The following is an 18,524-nucleotide window of genomic DNA, read 5'->3' as shown; positions in this document are numbered from 1 at the left end:
AGAAAACAGACTTAACACTTCGGGTCCAGTGACCTTTCTTCAGAAGTGATGTGCTTCTCTGTCCAGTATCACAAAGCTGGTGATTGGAGATCAACAAATCCTAATGTTTCAACAGGTTTGGCTCATATTGGCTTACTTCTTCTGGGCAATTCCATTTCTTGCTCCTCAAATGGAATTCACATACTGGTCAAATAGCATTTAGTGGTTAAATGAAATATATTGAGAAAAACAGGTCAGGGAGATTGTTTCACAGTGCCTGACAAATATCACATCATTAACCAGTCAGTTCCAGCCCAAACTTTCTGTGGAAGCTTCAATCTGCAGCACTCTTAACAGTAACAGAGAGGCTATGGATGAGATGCTGTTTGTGTAAATGCCTGAATGCAATCAATCGATCCGTAGGGTTTGGAGAGTCACAACTCATGCTATATTTCATAATGAACTTGTTGGCTTATTTGCATGTTAATAATGCTGTTAATTTTCATATTGCACATTCAATAACACAAAGGGTCTCATCACCAACTCGCTAAAGATGCATAGGAAGATAGACGACTTAACTATGGGGAATAGATCCTTTATTTGAAGAAAATCGGGATGCACACTTTCTGTAGTTGCTGGTATTACTTAATTACAATTTTGCTAACTCACAACCAGGCCATTTCAAAAATCATGTTTAAAGAAAAAGCAATTTGAATGCAAGCAGTCTGTAAGGCTGGCCCTGCTCTCTCAACAGGATGTGTTCCAGTGACAAATAAACTCAATGTTGTGTCTCTGACCTTAGAAGTCAAGGAGGAAGGTGACATCAAGTGAGTTAGACATTTCATTTAAAAGAAGCAATATACAATGAAACAAAAAAGGCCTTAATGAAAACAACAATCGCTATGGAAGCAAATAATACATTTTAAAAGGTATGAGCAGCGAATGAATGCTTACCATTAGCTGAGTTTTCTCCTTGATCGAGGAGAACAAACAGGTTACGTTTAAAAAAAAAATTCAGGCGAGATCACAACATTAATAAATATCTGGTACTTGTCCATCAAACCGGGAGAGAGTAAACAATCTGTTCTACAAATCACTGGCCTTATTCGCAAGCCAATTGACCTTTTCCTTTCAGCTTTACAGCCTCGGTCGAGTTATCAATGCAGCCACATGCATTTAAGTTGAAGCAATATGACTTTTTTTTAAAAGAAAGATACTAGATAAACTATCCTAAATGTCTTCAATTTCTGCCTGCAGCAAGGTCACTGTAACCTTCATCTCGAAGCAAGAGATGAAGATTGAAATTGATGGACAAAATTTCAGTAGGCTCCCTGGAGAAGGAGGAGGCAGAAGGAAAGAAAGGAGGTAATGAAGAGTCTATATTCAGCCTGCTGCCTTAATGCTGGACTGATTAGTGTTGATTAATATTGCTGAAGATTTCTATACTCGACTGATGTCAAGACAGAGAGGAAGGGGAAAATGTTCAGAAGGTGACACAGACAGTAGGAAAGTTTGGATGGGAAGCCTTTTCTCATTCCTGAAGTTTGCTACAAAACAAATCTGGCAATGATGCTGGTCTAAATCTGGAGGCTGCCTAACTTCACAGTTAATCAAATTAAAACATCGTCATTGACAAGTTGCTTGGGTTCATACAATGTTGATGCATAATAAAAGTTCCCTCTGATTCTAATGTGAAACTAATAGAAAGGACAATTAAGAGTGAGGGGAGCGAACTCATGGCGGCACTATCCAGACTTACTGGTCTAGCTACCCAGCATTTATGTGTTTCTGCATTAGTATAATTGAAGGATTCTTTGGGACTGTGGAAGTAGATGTGCAGAGCATTGCCTGACCCTGAGTAATTGATGCTCAGAAACATCCCACAATTCACATGCCTGCCCTTCACAAATTTGTTTTTCTATGCAATCATTACCATTACCTTTTTGTCCACTGCGACTCTAATGTTCGATTATTCAGGAATCATAAAATGTATTGTGGATGCATTGCATTTTGCACATTAACAGTTGGTCTTTTTCAACATTTTCAAAAGTGACTACAAAGTTCTCCAGGAACATATTCCCCATGAACAGCAGGACTTTACTGTACATCTGTTCGATGCTGCATCAACAAATTGCTCTCTATGCATTCTTATAGCTCAATTAATGTGCTTTGTGTGTATGGACTTCATAGCTGGAATATAATGGAGTTCCCGGGCAGAGATACATGTTTTATTTCTGGCATACGTGTGTGCTTGAGAGATGAACGAAGGGTACCTGTTTATTCTCATCTACTTGAACTCTGAGTAGCTCAGTTGTTAGAGAACCAGAGTGGGAAACAGATTTGGCGTTCTATTGCAGAAACATTGGCCCTGCATTTTATCCTTCAGAAATAACTGTGTGTGTATATTTTGACTTGGTGAGGCAATGTAAGCTTATAAGCTACAAAGTAAAAGACAAAATTAAGGGAGATGTAAAATGGACTGCCAATTCATTGTTGCCTGTTAAAGAACTAGCTTTTAGACTATGAGATTAGAGCAGGAGGTTGCAAGTTTTGTGTGCTCATTGCTGATCCTACATAGTGTCTTTGGGCATTCTGAGTTCTTGGTAATAGAAATAGAAATTACTATTACCTTATGCTACCATCTTGTGGTGACAAGTTTCTTTTTATATCATTTTATTTTAAAATTGCATGTAATTTGATAGCTTCCCCTTCCAATGGTTACTGCAGATTAAAAGATGGTGTTTAACATTCATAATAGCTAATGCGAACAGGGTTGATTATCTTGAGTAGGAACCTTATCACGTCCATCTCATGTCGCCTGACCATTTAGTTTCAGGTTCAAGTACAAATGTCTTTCTTAATTCTACATCTCAAGTTTGGGAAAACCAATATTTTATGGCCCAGCTGAGGACAGGTGATATCAAGATTACTCATAAGTAGCAGATTGAAATTTAATTTAGTGCTTTCATGCCCTCAGGGTATCCTGAAACACCTCACACAAATTATTGACTTTTGAAGTGTAATCATCCTTGTCACATAGATAAACATGACAGACCAATTTGTGCAAATATTAAATGAGATAAATGATCAGTGAGACTGTTGAATGTATGGGTCAGGGCACCTAACTTACTTGCCATTTTTCTTTGAATTAGTCCCATGAGATCTTTCATGTTCAACTGAGCAGACCTCAGTGTAATATCCCATTAGAGAGATGACACTTCCAATTGCATGGAGGCCTTTGATCCTGCACACAAAGGGTGGCACAGTGGCTCAGTGGTTAGCACTGCTGCCTCACAGCAGCAGGGACCTGGATTCAATTCCAGCCTCGGGCAACTGTCTCTGTGGAGTTTGCACATTCTCCCCGTGTCTGCGTGGGTTTCCTCTGAGTGCTCTGGTTTCCTCCCACAGTCCAAAGATGTGCAAGTCAGGTGAATTGGACATGCTAAATTACCCATCGTCTTAAGTGCATTAGTTAGGGGTTAATGCCACGGAATGGATCTAGATGAGTTATTCTTCTGAGGGTCAGTGTGGACTTGTTGGGTCTCTTGCCCCACTGTAAGGAATCTAATCTAAAAAAGCACTAAAATTTTAAGCAAAGCATGAAAGCAAAGCCTTCTGATTCATATAAAGTGTTTCTACTAAGCTACATTTGTGAGGTAGACTTGGTACCCTGCTCATTTACCCCAAGCGTGGGTCTCATCATGAATAATATTGCATGTCCATAATTAAAAATGATGATTGTTTTCCATTTTGTCTGGGTCAAACTGAGAGCTGGAAAAGGAGTTGAATTCAGCCCATAGAGATTGCATTGGTTTCATGCCACCTTATCCTAAGTTCCACAGGAAATGAGAAAGTACAAACATGCATTACTGTATTTAGATAAGGATGGCGCAGACTAGACTGGATTTTCTTTAGAATCTTTGTCAATCTGGGGACACTAGGAGAAAGTGAGGACTGCAAATGCTGGAGATCAGAGCTGAAAAATGTGTTGCTGGAAAAGCACAGCAGGTCAGGCAGCATCCATGCAATTGAAGAAGGGCTTATGCCCGAAACGACGAATCTCCTGCTCCTTGGATGCTGCCTGACCTGCTGCGCTTTTCCAGCAACACATTTTTCAGCTTCAATCTGGGGACACACATGACATGTAAAACAGAATAAAATGTGTTGCTAAAATTGTTCAAAGCTGATGCTAAGAACTGGCCCAATATGCTTGGCCCCCTTTAAGACCCTGCTATACCCATCTGTCATATGTAAATGTAATACAGGGGCTTCACTAATCGCTCATTTCTCTCAACTTTAACACCACATAGTCATTGCAGCTCCTTTCATGGCCATAGGAGCATGAAGAATATATACTTATTGTATACTTATTGTATATTCTTCAATGAAGAGAACATTTTCTGTTTTGTTAAGCCGGTTTGTTATATCCCTGAATCAATATTGAACTCTTTAGTGGTTTAGCAAATTATTCAGGAGATTTAGTATAAATTCTATTTGCCTCTTTAAATATGGTTTTGGAATGGACCTCTAGGATTCTCAGATGGAGTCCTCCATTATTATAGTGTGAAGAGAAAGTTAAGGACATGGAAGAGGCTACAGGAAAGGCTTTTATTGTACATTATCAGACAAGGTGCCTCCTCTTCATGCATCTATACCCACCCACTATGATCTACAGATAATGAAAATCTTGCTTTAACTTTTCTGATCAGTGACCTAAGACACTCAGCTTTGTTTCACAAGTTATTAGTATAATATATCAACCAGTGTTATTATACTGCTAGGTTCCACCAGGAGCAAAACACTCCTGCAGTAGTCAGTGATCCTACTGCCTTAAATTTCTTTATGATAGTCCTTTCTAGGCATCATCAGACAACTATCACACCACAAATCAGGCAACAGCTTACTACTGCATTATAACGATCATTTATGCTCGATCTAGAAGCCTTCACAATTTACATCTTTCCCTTTAGAGTTATCCGGATCAACAGAGAAGAAATTGTGAACTGGTACTTTGTCTTCAATGGGACCAATCATGCAGGCTGAACTGCTTTGCCAATAAGTTCAATTACAAAATTAGTTATAGGTTATAGGTCAGTGAAAACAAGTACTTGTAATTCACTGATTGAAGTCTATTGAACAGAAATTGTGGAATAACAGTGGAAAATATTACATTCCATGAGCTGTGATATAATTGTGAAATCATGAGGGTTTAATTAAGACTGCATAGCTTTGAGTTTCATTTTTAAAAACTTCTTATTTACATTCATTTTGAAAGAAAAAGCAATTACATTAATAAACAACAAGATTTCATTTAATCACTCAAGCCAACCAAGCGGAATTTCTGGAATGTTCCAGGCCTTTGATTATCTACTAGTGAGTCACCACTGATAAAAGGACAAAAATAGAAATCTGGATGGTCTCCGTCTATATTCAGTTAATAAAATAAACATATAGAACATAGAACATTACAGCGCAGGACAAGTCCTTCGGCCCTCGATGTTGCGCCGACCTGACAAACCAATCTGAAGCCCATCTAATCCACACTATTCCATGTATGTCCATATGCTTGTCCAATAACGACTTAAATATACTTAAAGTTGATGAATCTACTACCATTGCAGGCAAAGCATTCCATACCCTTACTGCTCTCTGAGTAAAGAAACTACCTCTGACATCTGTCCTATATTTATCACCCCTTAATTTAAAGCTATGCCTCCTCATGCTTGCTGTCACCATACTTGGAAAAAGGCTCTCCCTGTCCCCCTATCTAACCCACTGTCCACCCTCTAACAGTCAACCATAAAGTATGCATTTAATGAAAACTGGTCTGTGTGGAGTTTACACATTCCCCCCATGTCTGCATGGGTTTCCTTCAGGTGCTCTGGCTTCCTTTCACAGACCAAAAATGTGCGGATTAGGTGCACATGTCCATGGATGTCCATAGGAAAGGTGGGATTGTGATGTTAGGATAGGGTTCTCTCTGGAGGGTCGATGTGAATATGGCTTGCTTCCACACTGTAGGGATTCAATGATGATTCCATGAAAGAGCTGCTTATGCTGTAAATCAGAAACAAAAACAGAAATTGTGAGAAAAGCAGAGTAGGTCCAGCAGCATCTGTGGAGAGAAGTCAGAGTCAATGTTTCAGGATGTATTCTGAGGAAGGGCCACTGGATCTGAAACGTTAACTCTGATTTCTCTCCACAAATGCTGCCAGACCTGCTGAGTGTTTCCGGTAATTTCTGTTTTTGTTTGTATTTAATGAGGTGGACTAGAAGAAGGAGAAAAGCAGAGCAAAACTGCCGAGAAAGTGTCTTTAGAATATTTTAGATGACTACGGTTTCAGTGTAGGAGAAAATCAATCACCAGAGATGACAAAGCTCTCAGGCAGAGAGTGGTTGTGTTGCAAGGTATGTAATTTAAATAAATTATGATATTTCATTTTGAGTTTGGATTTTTGAATTTGGAGTAGTGGCATATGGGTTCACAGTGTATCTGAATGAATTTTGTGATTACTATGTAATATTTCTGCAGCCAGTCTGATTTTTAGTTCAGGCAGAATATTAAAGAAAGACTTCTTGGAGAGAAATTGATTAATTTACTTTAGGAGAATTTGACGAGTAAACAAGTTAAACACATGCGTATCAAGCTCCAGTTTGGAAGGTCAGAGTTTGAAGTTGTTTTTTGTTTTGATTAGGGAAACACCAATAGCTTGGGGAGGAAAAAATCAATTGGGCAGTTCTGCCCCATTCTTCACTGAAGCCAGATCCATAAAGTAGTTGCTCCAACAAAGAGAGAAGGTAGTTTAGAATTGTTTAAAAAAAGGATCACCTTTGTGTCAGATGTATAGTAACAGTTCCAGACCAGTTTGGCGGGAATCCTGAAGGGGCTATTTGAAGCTGAGAAAGTTTATGCTCAGTTATACGACCTATCAAGGATGAAGCTATCAGATTCTCAAGATCAGGAATTGAAGTCACAGCGAATTTAAAATCTGTGTGGGTAACAGAAGGGAATTTATCTGATATTTGAACACCATAATGGGATGTTGTTGTTAATGGGATTATATTTTTACTGGGCATTTCAAAATCTTTAACTATGTGTTATGTGTAAATAGTTTAGATTATTCTATTTTATATTCATTTTTCTTACATAGTAACCTTTTGTTTATTCTTAAAACTGAATCCTGCAGCAATGCATGTTTGTGTTTCAGGGAGACATCATCTCATTAAAATGAAAGGAGCAAAATATGATTTATCCAGCCAGATTTCAGTCTGGGATCTGGCCTGTGCTATAATAAAATCAGCTGGTGTCATAACAAATGCAGTATCTCATTTGAATTATGACATTAGATGACAAAGAAATAGGACAGGGGCAGTTTGTGTCTGAAGATGAGCAACCTCTCTGTTACTTGGCTTGGTGTGCAAGTGGAAGAATAACACAAAACAGAAAAATGTTGACATGAACCTCCTTATGCCTCTGCTAAGTGGATTCATTCAAGTGGAGAACATCTAAAGCAGGGTGATTTAGATAAAGCTTTGCTTAATAAATGGAAAGTAAAAGTTTAGCCAAAAACAAATCAACAGAAATTTGTTTCCCTTTCCTGGAGATGAAGCTGAGGGCAACTGGAAATGACACAGCGTGTTGTTTATTGTATTCCAAGCTAATAGATCCCACAAATTGCAGCAACTTACTTTCAACCTCTGCCAGGCTGGTTCTCTAGATTGCAGATCACAACTGGAAAGTTCTGCATATGTAAATTCCTAACAAGAGAAAGCTCAGCACTTCAGGAATTCCATATGAAATGGGCAGTTGCAAGAAGGAGACTGAAAATAAGATAACCTTGTTATTTCGTAGTGAAGTTTCCACAAGTAAAAAGGAAAAGTGGAAGGAAATTCTTAAACATATTTTTCAATGTTGCTTTGTTTATTTGACTATGGGATAAGGTGGTTATCAATTGAACGCGACTGAATTCTTTTAGATTATAATTAATTTTTAGTTCAGCATGATCAGGTTTTGGATTAGTGGTGCTGGAAGAGCACAGCAGTTCAGGCAGCATCCAAGGAGCTTCGAAATCAACGTTTCGGGCAAAAGCCCTTCAACAGGAATAAAGGCAGTGAGCCTGAGAAGTGGAGAGATAAGCTAGAGGAGGGTGGGGGTGGGGAGAAAGTAGCATAGAGTACAATGGGTGAGTGGGGGAGGGGATGAAGGTGATAGGTCAGGGAGGAGAGGGTGGAGTGGATAGGTGGAAAAGGAGATTGGCAGGTAGGACAAGTCCGGACAAGTCATGGGGACAGTTACTGAGCTGGAAGTTTAGAAATAGGGTGAGGTGGTGGAAGGGGAAATGAGGAAACCGTTGAAGTCCACATTGATGCCCTGGGGTTGAAGTGTTCCGAGGCGGAAGATGAGGCGTTCTTCCTCCAGGCGTCTGGTGGTGAGGGAGCAGCGGTGAAGGAAGTCCAGGACCTCCATGTCCTCGGCAGAGTGGGAGGGGGAATTGAAATATTGGGCCACGGGGCGGTGTGGTTGATTGGTGCGGGTGTCCTGGAGATGTTCCCTAAAGTGCTCTGCTAGGAGGCGCCCAGTCTTCCCAATCTAGAGGAGACTGCATCGGGAGCAACGGATACAATAAATGATATTAGTGGATGTGCAAGTAAAGCTTTGATGGATGTGGAAGGCTCCTTTAGGGCCTTGGATAGAGGTGAGGGAGGAGGTGTGGGCGCAGGTTTTATAGTTCCTGCGGTGGCAGGGGAAAGTGCCAGGATGGGAGGGTGGGTTGTAGGGGGGCGTGGACTTGACCAGGTAGTCATGGAGGGAACGGTCTTTGCGGAAGGCGGAAAGGGGTGGGGAGGGAAATATATCCCTGGTGGTGGGGTCTGTTTGGAGGTGGCGGAAATGTCGGCGGATGATTTGGTTTATGCGAAGGTTGGTAGGGTGGAAGGTGAGCACCAGGGGCGTTCTGTCCTTGTTACGGTTGAAGGGGTGGGGTCTGAGGGCGGAGGTGCGGGATGTAGACAAGATGCGTTGGAGGGCATCTTTAACCACGTGGGAAGGGAAATTGCGGTCTCTAAAGAAGGAGGCCATCTGGTGTGTTCTGTGGTGGAACTGGTCCTTCTGGGAGCAGATCCAGCGGAGGTGGAGGAATTGGGAATAATGGGATGGCATTTTTGCAAGAGGTAGGGTGGGAAGAGGTGTAATCCAGGTAGCTGTGGGAGTTGGTGGGTTTGTAAAAAATGTCAGTGTCAAGTTGGTTTTCGTTAATGGAGATGGAGAGGTCCAGGAAGGGGAGGGAGGTGTCAGAGATGGTCTAGGTAAATTTAAGGTCAGGGTGGAATGTGTTGGTGAAGTTGATGAATTGCTCAACCTCCTCGCGGGAGCATGAGGTGGCGCCAATGCAGTCATCAATGTAGCGGAGGAAGAGGTGGGGAGTGGTGCCGATGTAATTACGGAAGATCAACAGGTTTTGGGTGACCATGCTGATTGTTAAAAAAAACAAAGGTGCAAAAACAAGTTCTTCAAATACATGATTTGTCACCTGAGAGCGAAACTGAATTTCATGAATAACACCTTGTGTTCATGCTGCAAACAGTCAAGTTAATGAGGCAAAGTACTTTCAGTAGTTTACAATGGAACACAAGGAACAGTTAGAGCTTATGGTATCAAGAGCCTACATAAAAATTGTCATTCAGGAGAATATTGTGATTCAGAGCATTTACCAAGAAGATTGGCAAGCAAATTACTAAGATACTTAAAAGCAAGATAACATAGAGTTGAATTTTTAACTAGATTCCAAATTCTGTTTTGCACAAGGTGAGAATAATGGATCCAACTTGACAGGAGAGTAGATCTGGATTGAGGTGATGTTTTCTAAACAGAATTCACAGGCACTTTATGCTCCATGTCCATCGAATACTTTGAAATTACTTGGCAACTATTTGGCAGATTCTGGATTAGTGGTGCTGGAAGAGCACAGCAGTTCAGGCAGCAACCAAGGAGCAGCGAAATCGACGTTTCGGGCCAAATCCCTTCATCAGGAATAAAGGCAGTGAGCCTGAAGCATGGAGAGATAAGCTAGAGGAGGATGGGGGTGGGGAGAAAGCAGCATAGAGTACAATAGGTGAGTGGGGGAGGGGATGACCCGTAATTACACCGGCACCACTCCCCACCTCTTCCTCCGCTCCATTGATGACTGCATTGGTGTCACCTCGTGCTCCCGCAAGGTGGTTGAGCAATTCATCAACTTCACCAACACATTCCACCCTGACCTTAAATTTACCTGGACCATCTCTGACACCTCCGTCCCCTTCTGGGACCTCTCCATCTCCATTAATGACGACCGACTTGACACTGACATTTTTTACAAACCCACCGACTCCCACAGCTACCTGGATTACACCTCTTCCCAACCTACCTCTTGCAAAAATGCCATCCCATATTCCCAATTCCTCCGCCTCCGCCGGATCTGCTCCCAGGAGGACCAGTTCCACCACAGAACACACCAGATGGCCTCCTTCTTTAGAGACCGCAATTTCCCTTCCCACGTGGTTAAAGATGTTCTCCAACGCATCTCGTCCACATCCCGCACCTCCGCCCTCAGAGCCCACCCCTCCAACCGTAACAAGGACAGAACGCCCCTGGTGCTCACCTTCCACCCTCCCAACCTTCGCATAAACCAAATCATCCGCCGACATTTCCGCCACCTCCAAAAAAGACTCCACCACCAGGGGCACCTTCCCCTACCACTGCAGGAACTGTAAAACCTGTGCCCACACCTCCTCCCTCACCTCTATCCAAGGCCCTAAATGAGCCTTCCACATCCATCAAAGTTTTACCTGCACATCCACTAATATCATTTATTGTATCCATTGCTCCCAATGCAGTCTCCTCTACATTGGGGAGACTGGGCGCCTCCTAGCAGAGCGCTTTAGGGAACATCTCCGGGACACCCGCACCAGTCAACCGCACCACCCCGTGGCCCAATATTTTAACTCCCCCTCCCACTCTGCTGAGGACATAGAGGTCCTGAGCCTCCTTCACCACCGCTCCCTCACCACCAGACACCTGGAGGAAGAACACCTCATCTTCCGCCTCAGAACACTTCAACCCCAAGGCATCAATGTGGACTTCAACAGTTTCCTCATTTCCCCTTCCCCCACCTCACCCTAGTTCCAAACATCCAGCGCAACTGTCCCCATGACTTGTCCGGACTTGTCCTACCTGCCCATCTCCTTTTCCACCTATCCACCTCACCCTCTCCTCCCTGACCTATCACCTTCATCCCCTCCCCCACTCACCTATTGTACTCTATGCTACTTTCTCCCCACCCCCACCCTCCTCTAGCTTATCTCCCCACGCTTCAGGCTCTCTGCCTTTATCCCTGATGAAGGGCTTTTGCCCGAAACGTCGATTTCGCTGCTCCTTGGATGCTGCCTGAACTGCTGTGGTCTTCCAGCAACACTAATCCAGAATCTGGTTTCCAGCATCTGCAGTCATTGTTTTTACCTAATTATTTGGTAGTGTTGACAATTTATTGTTCTTTTACTGTTTTTTGTTATTGTTTAATATTTTCAGCAAATTTTCACAAAGGTGCAAGATTTTAAGGAAATAATGCTCTACTTCAGTTTAATGTCTGACACATGACAGACTCGTCTCTATTAACTGTGTGAATCCTTTTGCCAAAAAGGTGACTTGCACGTGCAGAAGTAACAGTTTACTCAATTATACGTTCCAATTTAAGTGTTTCACTCACATTAAGTTGACTAAACGTTTTGATCTGATCGATGAACAGAACAAAGTCCTTTACGAACTCCTGTGGTGTACTGTCACTATTCCTATCTCTGGGCCAGGCGGCACAGGCATCTTTGAGCAGATTGATTAGAAAGTATTTAGAATGAAGTCCTTCAATGCAAGAGAGATACATCTACATTCTTATAAATGAGCTTCTGAAATCTGTATCCTTGATGCATTTTAACCATTATTGCAATGTCCAGAATCCTTTCTTTATCCTTAATCTCTCCCTCTCTGTCTCTATCTTTTCTCTCAGCCTCAGTTTCTTTTTGACCCATAATTGAGATTCTCTGTGTGATACTAAGACAGAGCATTTTGTTTGCAGCAATTCTGTCTTCACAATGGCTTCTTCCAGCCATCTAATATCCTCCCAATTTTCTTGCACACCTGATATAACTGGGTAGTTTCTGATGAAACATTCACTTCGAACTTCATCCTGTTCGAGAATTACCATGCTATAAATAACTCATCTCTTTGCAACAAAGGACCTTGGCCAATTCCAAGTGGAATTTTGTTGTATTCACCATGAAATGGGATTCCCCTCACTGCTCTACTGACGATGCAAAAAATTGCTTATTTTAAACTTGTACTTTCTGATGCTATTTAAAGGCCACTATTAAGTGACTGCCTCATTACTCAATGCCGGACACTAATTATTCTCAATTGCATTGCTTGGTCTTGGAGATTACACTCTGACAAAAATGGTTAATTGCCACATCATTGAAAGACTGCAATTGACTACAAAAATAAACAGTATTTTTCAAAATAGGCATTGCAATTCAAGAGCAATATCTATGTGTTATATGCCAGTGAACACAAGCAGAAGAGACATAACTAGGAAATGGAGCTGAATCACACCATGTACCTTCACATAGCAGGTACCTTCAGCTGTAGTCAAACACTGCTAGTGAAAAAAAAAATCCACAAAATTCAGCATCATGATCAACTTTTATTGTAAAAATAGATGGTGTGAGTAAATTTACTGCCTGACCTGCAGTAATTTTTTTTTGTAATAGTGTCTGCAATATAAACCATCACCCCAGTTGAGAGACATCACATTTGAGAGTGTGTTGCTGGAAAAGCACAGCGGGTCAGGCAGCATCCGAGGAGCAGGAGAATCAATGTTTCGGGCATAAGCCCTTCATCGGGAAACTTCATCATTCTCCTGCTCCTCCGATGCTGCCTGACCTGCTGTGCTTTTCTAGCACCACACTCTCGACTCTGATCTCCAGCATCTGCAGTCCTCATTTTCTCCTACAGACATCACATTGCCAATTTGACCCTAATGTGGGAGAGTTCATTTCAGTAGGAGGTACACACTCCACATCAAACAAGGCTAAAATTACAATTAGAAAGAAAAGTCACTTAAATCTTTTCTCCCTCCACAAACAATATTCCCTCTCTGCAGGAAGTAATTGAGTTTTAACTAACAGTGGAATGGAGAGGTAATGGCCTCTTGGTGTTATCGTTAGACTATTGATCCAGGTAATGTTTTGGGAACCTGGGTTCAAATCCTGCAGAGGATAGAATTTGAATTCAATAAAAATCTGGAATTAAGAGCCTAATGAGACCAAAGTCGATTGTTGGAAAAACCCAGCTGGTTGACTGATGTCCTTTAGGGAAGGAAAATGCCATTGCTACATGGTCTGGCCTACATGTGACTCCAGACATGCAGCAATGTGGTTGGCTCTTAACTGCCCTCTGGGCAATTAAAGATGGGCAATAAATGCTCACCTATCTAGCGATGCCCACATCCCATGAATGCATAAATACAACTTAAGCAAATGCCTTTATGGAGTTACTGTTATACCAGGAAGGCCTCTCTTTCAAATTCTCGCCTTGCCTGAAGTGTGGTGACCCTCAGCTTAAACCACCATCAGTTGACGCCATCAGAAGACCTCCATGGTTGGAAAAGTATATCATATTAAATTTAAGCATTTCTTTATGAATTATACATGAACGTATTATGCAAATAGTGCTTTAGAACAAGTAAATAGTAAGATCAAACATGGTGACCTTTGACTTTAAACAGGTTAGTGGAAGTGAAAAGAACAAACTAACAAGGTTTCCTCCAGTAATTCTTATTTTCAATTTAATCTCTGGCATATTTTTCTTTAACATGAGCATCATTAAAGCATTTAAACTAACTCCTTTGGAAAGACAATGGAGTAAAACATGATTCAGTAAATGTAACCCAAGAATTACTGGTAGACAACACAAAAGATTGAAATTGAGCTTTTAGAGCTCCAAAACCTCATTCTGTTTGCAAACCCCCTAACAGCATAGTGGAGTGTATCCATTACCCTAGTTCTCACCCAATAATTAATTTGATGTTTACAATGACACAAACTGTAAGAAGTTATTAATTTTTAAATGACCTATTTTTATTCCTGGCCCATGTGGTGCGATATTCATTATATGAGATTGTCACCATGGTGACATTAAGTTAATTCCAAGGAGGGCAGACTTTTCTCCACAACAGGAAGAGAATTGGAGTAAGATTCAATTATTTCTGTTTCTATGGGGTCCTGTTTAATGAAAAGCTTGCTCCACTTTGAAGATTCTTGTAATAAGCTGCTCCAATGTTTATAGACTCTGGTTTTCCATTAAAATAATCGAGGAGATAATTTGAACAGCTTGTGGCATTACATTACACAGTTTATTTAGATGATTAACAGAATGTCATTTTAGCTGATCAAAATGATTCTGCTGTCGTACTTACAGGAGTCCTGGGCTTAAACTGTCCTCTTTCTCTGTTTAGTTTTAATCCCCATAATTTCATCTTCTAGTTTGTCTTGGCAATAAGTCCCATCTCCTACTTCTTTACGCTGTTCCCACCAAACTGCTGGTCCCCCAACTTGACTACCATGTTAGCTGATGCTATTGACATTTATTTCTCTTCAGATACTACCTGCATATTCTTTCAATCTGTTGTCATCATCCCGCTCATTTAATTAGATAACCTTTTACCCCCACTGCTGAAAATGTGTTGCTGGAAAAGCGCAGCAGGTCAGGCAGCATCCAAGGAGAAGGAGAATCGATGTTTCGGGCATGAGCCCTTCTTCAGGAATCATGCCCTGCTCCTTGGATGCTCCCTGACCTGCTGCGCTTTTCCAGCAACACATTTTCAGCTCTGATCTCCAGCATCTGCAGTCCTCACTTTCTCCTAGAAGATTTTACCCCCACTGTTCTTGCAAATGCTTTCCACCCCACACCACCCCCACCATTTGCAATCTCCCTTTATCCTGCTTTAGTGGGGCAGCATGGTGGCTGAGTGGTTAGCACTGCTGCCTCACAGCACCAGGGTCCCAGGTTCAATTCCAACCTCGGGCAACTGTCTGTATGGAGTTTGCACATTCTCTCCCCGTGTCTGCGTGGGTTTCCTCCGGGTGCTCCGGTTTCCTCCCACAGTCCAAAGATGTGCAGGTCAGGTGAATTAGCCATGCTAAATTGCCCATAGTGTGAGGTGCATTAGTCAGAGGGAAATGGGTCTGGGTGGTTTACTCTTCAGAGTGTCGATGTGGACTTGTTGGGCCGAAGGGCCTGTTTCCACACTGTAGGAAATCTAATCTAATCAGTGTGCTGTTGCTTCCATGCCTGCATTTGGCTTATTGACCTGCCATAATACTAAAGCAGCTCCCATTGCAGTCGCAAATTGCATCAATTGTCAATCAATATGACAGTCTACTGTTTTGCAGTAAATGGCAATGTTGACCATCATTCTTCTCAAAAGCCTCTCCCTTATCAGCCATTTACTTACCAAGTGCAATGGTTGCTTCTCCAGTCATTGTTTTAGAACCACCAGCAATGACTTTTCTTTCCACTCCCATAACAATTCCTTAGACTCACCTAATTCTCATCTAAATACTGCACCCCTGCCACATACTGTAAGTCCAAATTTTCATTCCCACAATCCCAACATTGGGAAGACCTTGCAAAAGCTGAGTAGGCTGCAAGTCGCTGAGCTGAGCTCGGTGGAGAGCCTGCCTTCAGCCCCCAGAATTGAGTCTAAAAATGAAAATAACAAAAGAAATCCCTCCAGAGCTCACCGTCCTCAAACTTCCTCATGCACCCTGACCCCCACTCATGCCCATCCATGCTCACTGATGGCACTTAGTGTCCTCTACCATCTCCCAAAGTCTTTCATATGCCTATGGTAACAAAGTGCCAGCTTATGCCAACTAGTATTTCAGTCTTTTTTTCTCATCTTCTACCATGCCATCACTTAATTTCTCATAACTGCCCATGCACATAGAAGAAATAAAAAAATGAAATTCTTCTATTTAAAGTTCTACGTTGCCAACTGCACTCTATTGATAAAACAAAGCTCCCATTCAAAAATAAAGTACGATCTTGGTGTTTTATGCCAGTTCTTAAAAAGGTTGCTGTTTTTGGCAGAGCTTGACAAGTTTGACAGTTCTTGACAATATCTGACACTTCTTGTCAAGCTTAACATTTCATGACACCTTTTGGAATTTCTTTGACAGTTTTACAGTTTCAAGGGTTTTTTGCACCTTCCAGGCAACATTGTTTTCGCAGTTAACAAACCCAAAGAGTGCCTGATCAATCCCTTCCCTTCTTCCCGGCAAAGTGTACCTGACTTGCTCAAAGCTATGCCAGGATCATAACCATAATGGTACCTTATCACTCCAAATGGATACTCGAGCTATTCAAATGAATGAAGTTCACATCTCCTTTAGCATGTGTCATGTGCACATTCTGGATATATGTTACAGGGACGCCAAAGTCCCCTTCAGGGAAGACTGTTGGTGATTTAAGTTCTGTAAAATGCACACATGCAACTCCCAAATAGATTCCAATCTCACCCTCCCCTACTCAAAAATAGCAAATGCCATGTCTAGAGGCAGGATATGTGATTTTGGGCCACTTTACCACTTTGCACCATGACAGAGAGCATCTTCATTGTGGTAGATATTTAATCCTGAATGCTTTTTCTTTATTCTCAATTCTGCCTCTCTCCGACTTGTAATAAGTTGCCTGACTGCTTTTGTACTGGATGAACAAAAATTTCCTCTGACTAAGTATTGGGGGAAGTAGTTGTCTTCAGTGCACACAGAAAACTCCAACCCCTCCTGGCAACTATCTGAAACTGAGACTGGGCTGTTCACAACCTTGACGTCATACTTCACAGTTCCATGAAGACCACCTAATTCCATCTGTGCGCAATATTGCTCAATTCTGCCCCTGCTTCAGCTCATTTGCTGCTGAAGCCATCATCCAAGCCATCCTTACCTCCAGACTTGACAATTCCAACAATATTCTTGCCCACCTCCCATCATCCACCCTCCAAAAGTGAAGCTATTGCTACCTTCTATTTTGCATCAAGTCCAGTTTACCCCTCTGCTCACTGATTTGCATTTCCTCACTGTTAAACGTCTGTTTTAAATTCAGTTTTCAAACTCTTTCATCACTTCACCCCTTCGTCATGTGAGCTCCTACAAGCCTTAAAGGGATTAATACTATCCAAATCCTGGTGTCTAGGATATCCCTAGTGTTCATTGTAATGCCATATGTCTGTCCCTAATCTCTGGAATTTCCCTCCATAAACCTGTTTATCTTACTCTCCTCCTGTTAGATGCTTTGTAAAACATGTTCTATGACAAAGCTTTGGACATTGGCTCTAATTTCTCTTTATGTGGATTGGTGTCAAATTTGTTTTGGTAACACTTCTATCCTTTGGATGTTTTCTTGTATTGAAGGGTTATATAGATGGGACTATTCGTTGTAATGGACGTGACACCGTAGATGATACAATCATTTATCAATCATTCAGAACAAGAGTTCAAAAAGTAGTTGTTCCAGTGCAGCTCAAACTCTGCCATCTACTCAACAATGTGCAAAATTCCCAGGTCTGTCCAGTCCATACAAAGCAGGACAAATCCAACCTTGATAATTACTATCCGATCAGTCTTTTCTCGATCATGAACAAAGTAGGGGAAGGGGTCACCACCAATGACATCAAAGTGGCACACTCGTTGACTGTCACTCAGTTTGTGTGTGCCAGGTCCACTCAGCTTCAGTCCCCATTACAGCCTTAGCTCAAACATGGACAGTAAAGCTGAACTCCAGTGGTGAGATGTGACTGGTAGCCCTTGACATCAAGGCAGCATTTGACTGAGTTTGAAATTAAGAGTGTGCAAAACTGGAGTTAGTAGCAATCAAGGGGAAGATTGTCTGCTGGTTTGAATCATACCTACATTAAAGAAGATGTTTGTGCTGTTAATCATCTCAGCAATCATCTTTTCACACGTCACACAATGGCCGTCTCTAAAAAGAGAGAATCTAACTGTCTCCCTTTGATGACATTGCTGTCATTGATTTGCCCATTGTCTACTGCTGTGGATTAGAAACTGAGTTGGACTTGCCATATAAATGCTATGATTTCAAGAGCAGGTCAAATGCTAGGAATTCTGCAGCAAGTAACTCACTCTTGACTCACCAGTTCCTGATTGGGTAAATTTCCAACAATCCTCAAGAGGCACTACAACATCCAGGTCAAGGTACCCTGCTTGATTCGCAGCCCATACACCACTGATGCAAGTTGACAGCAGTGTGTACCATCTTTAAGATGTGCAGCAGCACTTTGCCTTTAATAGTACCTTCTAAACCCATGGCCCCTACCACCCAGAAGGACAAGGGTGGTGGATGCATGGAAACGCTACCACCTGCGAGTTCTCCTCCAAATCACACACCACCTGTCTTAAAACAATATTTCTTTTCCTTTACTGTAACAGGGTTAAAA

General features: G+C 41.8%; 1 protein-coding gene across 5 annotated transcripts in view; it reads left to right on the top strand.

Annotated features, from left to right (window-relative positions):
* The window catches only part of LOC140453638 (disks large-associated protein 2-like), a 723,320-nt gene that overhangs the window by 448,075 nt on the left and 256,721 nt on the right, over positions 1-18,524 (top strand). For 2 of the 5 annotated variants that reach the window (XM_072548502.1, XM_072548499.1), the window contains one exon: positions 1,237-1,344. The exons of the other annotated variants lie outside the window; for them this stretch is intronic. The gene's annotated coding sequence lies outside the window, so the exon portion shown is untranslated. The remainder of the gene's footprint in view (positions 1-1,236; positions 1,345-18,524) is intronic. 5 annotated transcript variants of the gene reach the window in all.

This window comes from Chiloscyllium punctatum, chromosome 27, assembly GCF_047496795.1.
Source record: "Chiloscyllium punctatum isolate Juve2018m chromosome 27, sChiPun1.3, whole genome shotgun sequence".
Classification (NCBI taxonomy): domain Eukaryota; kingdom Metazoa; phylum Chordata; class Chondrichthyes; order Orectolobiformes; family Hemiscylliidae; genus Chiloscyllium; species Chiloscyllium punctatum.
The sequence above is the reverse complement of the archived record's forward strand: the minus strand, read 5'-3'. Positions and strand labels throughout refer to the sequence as shown.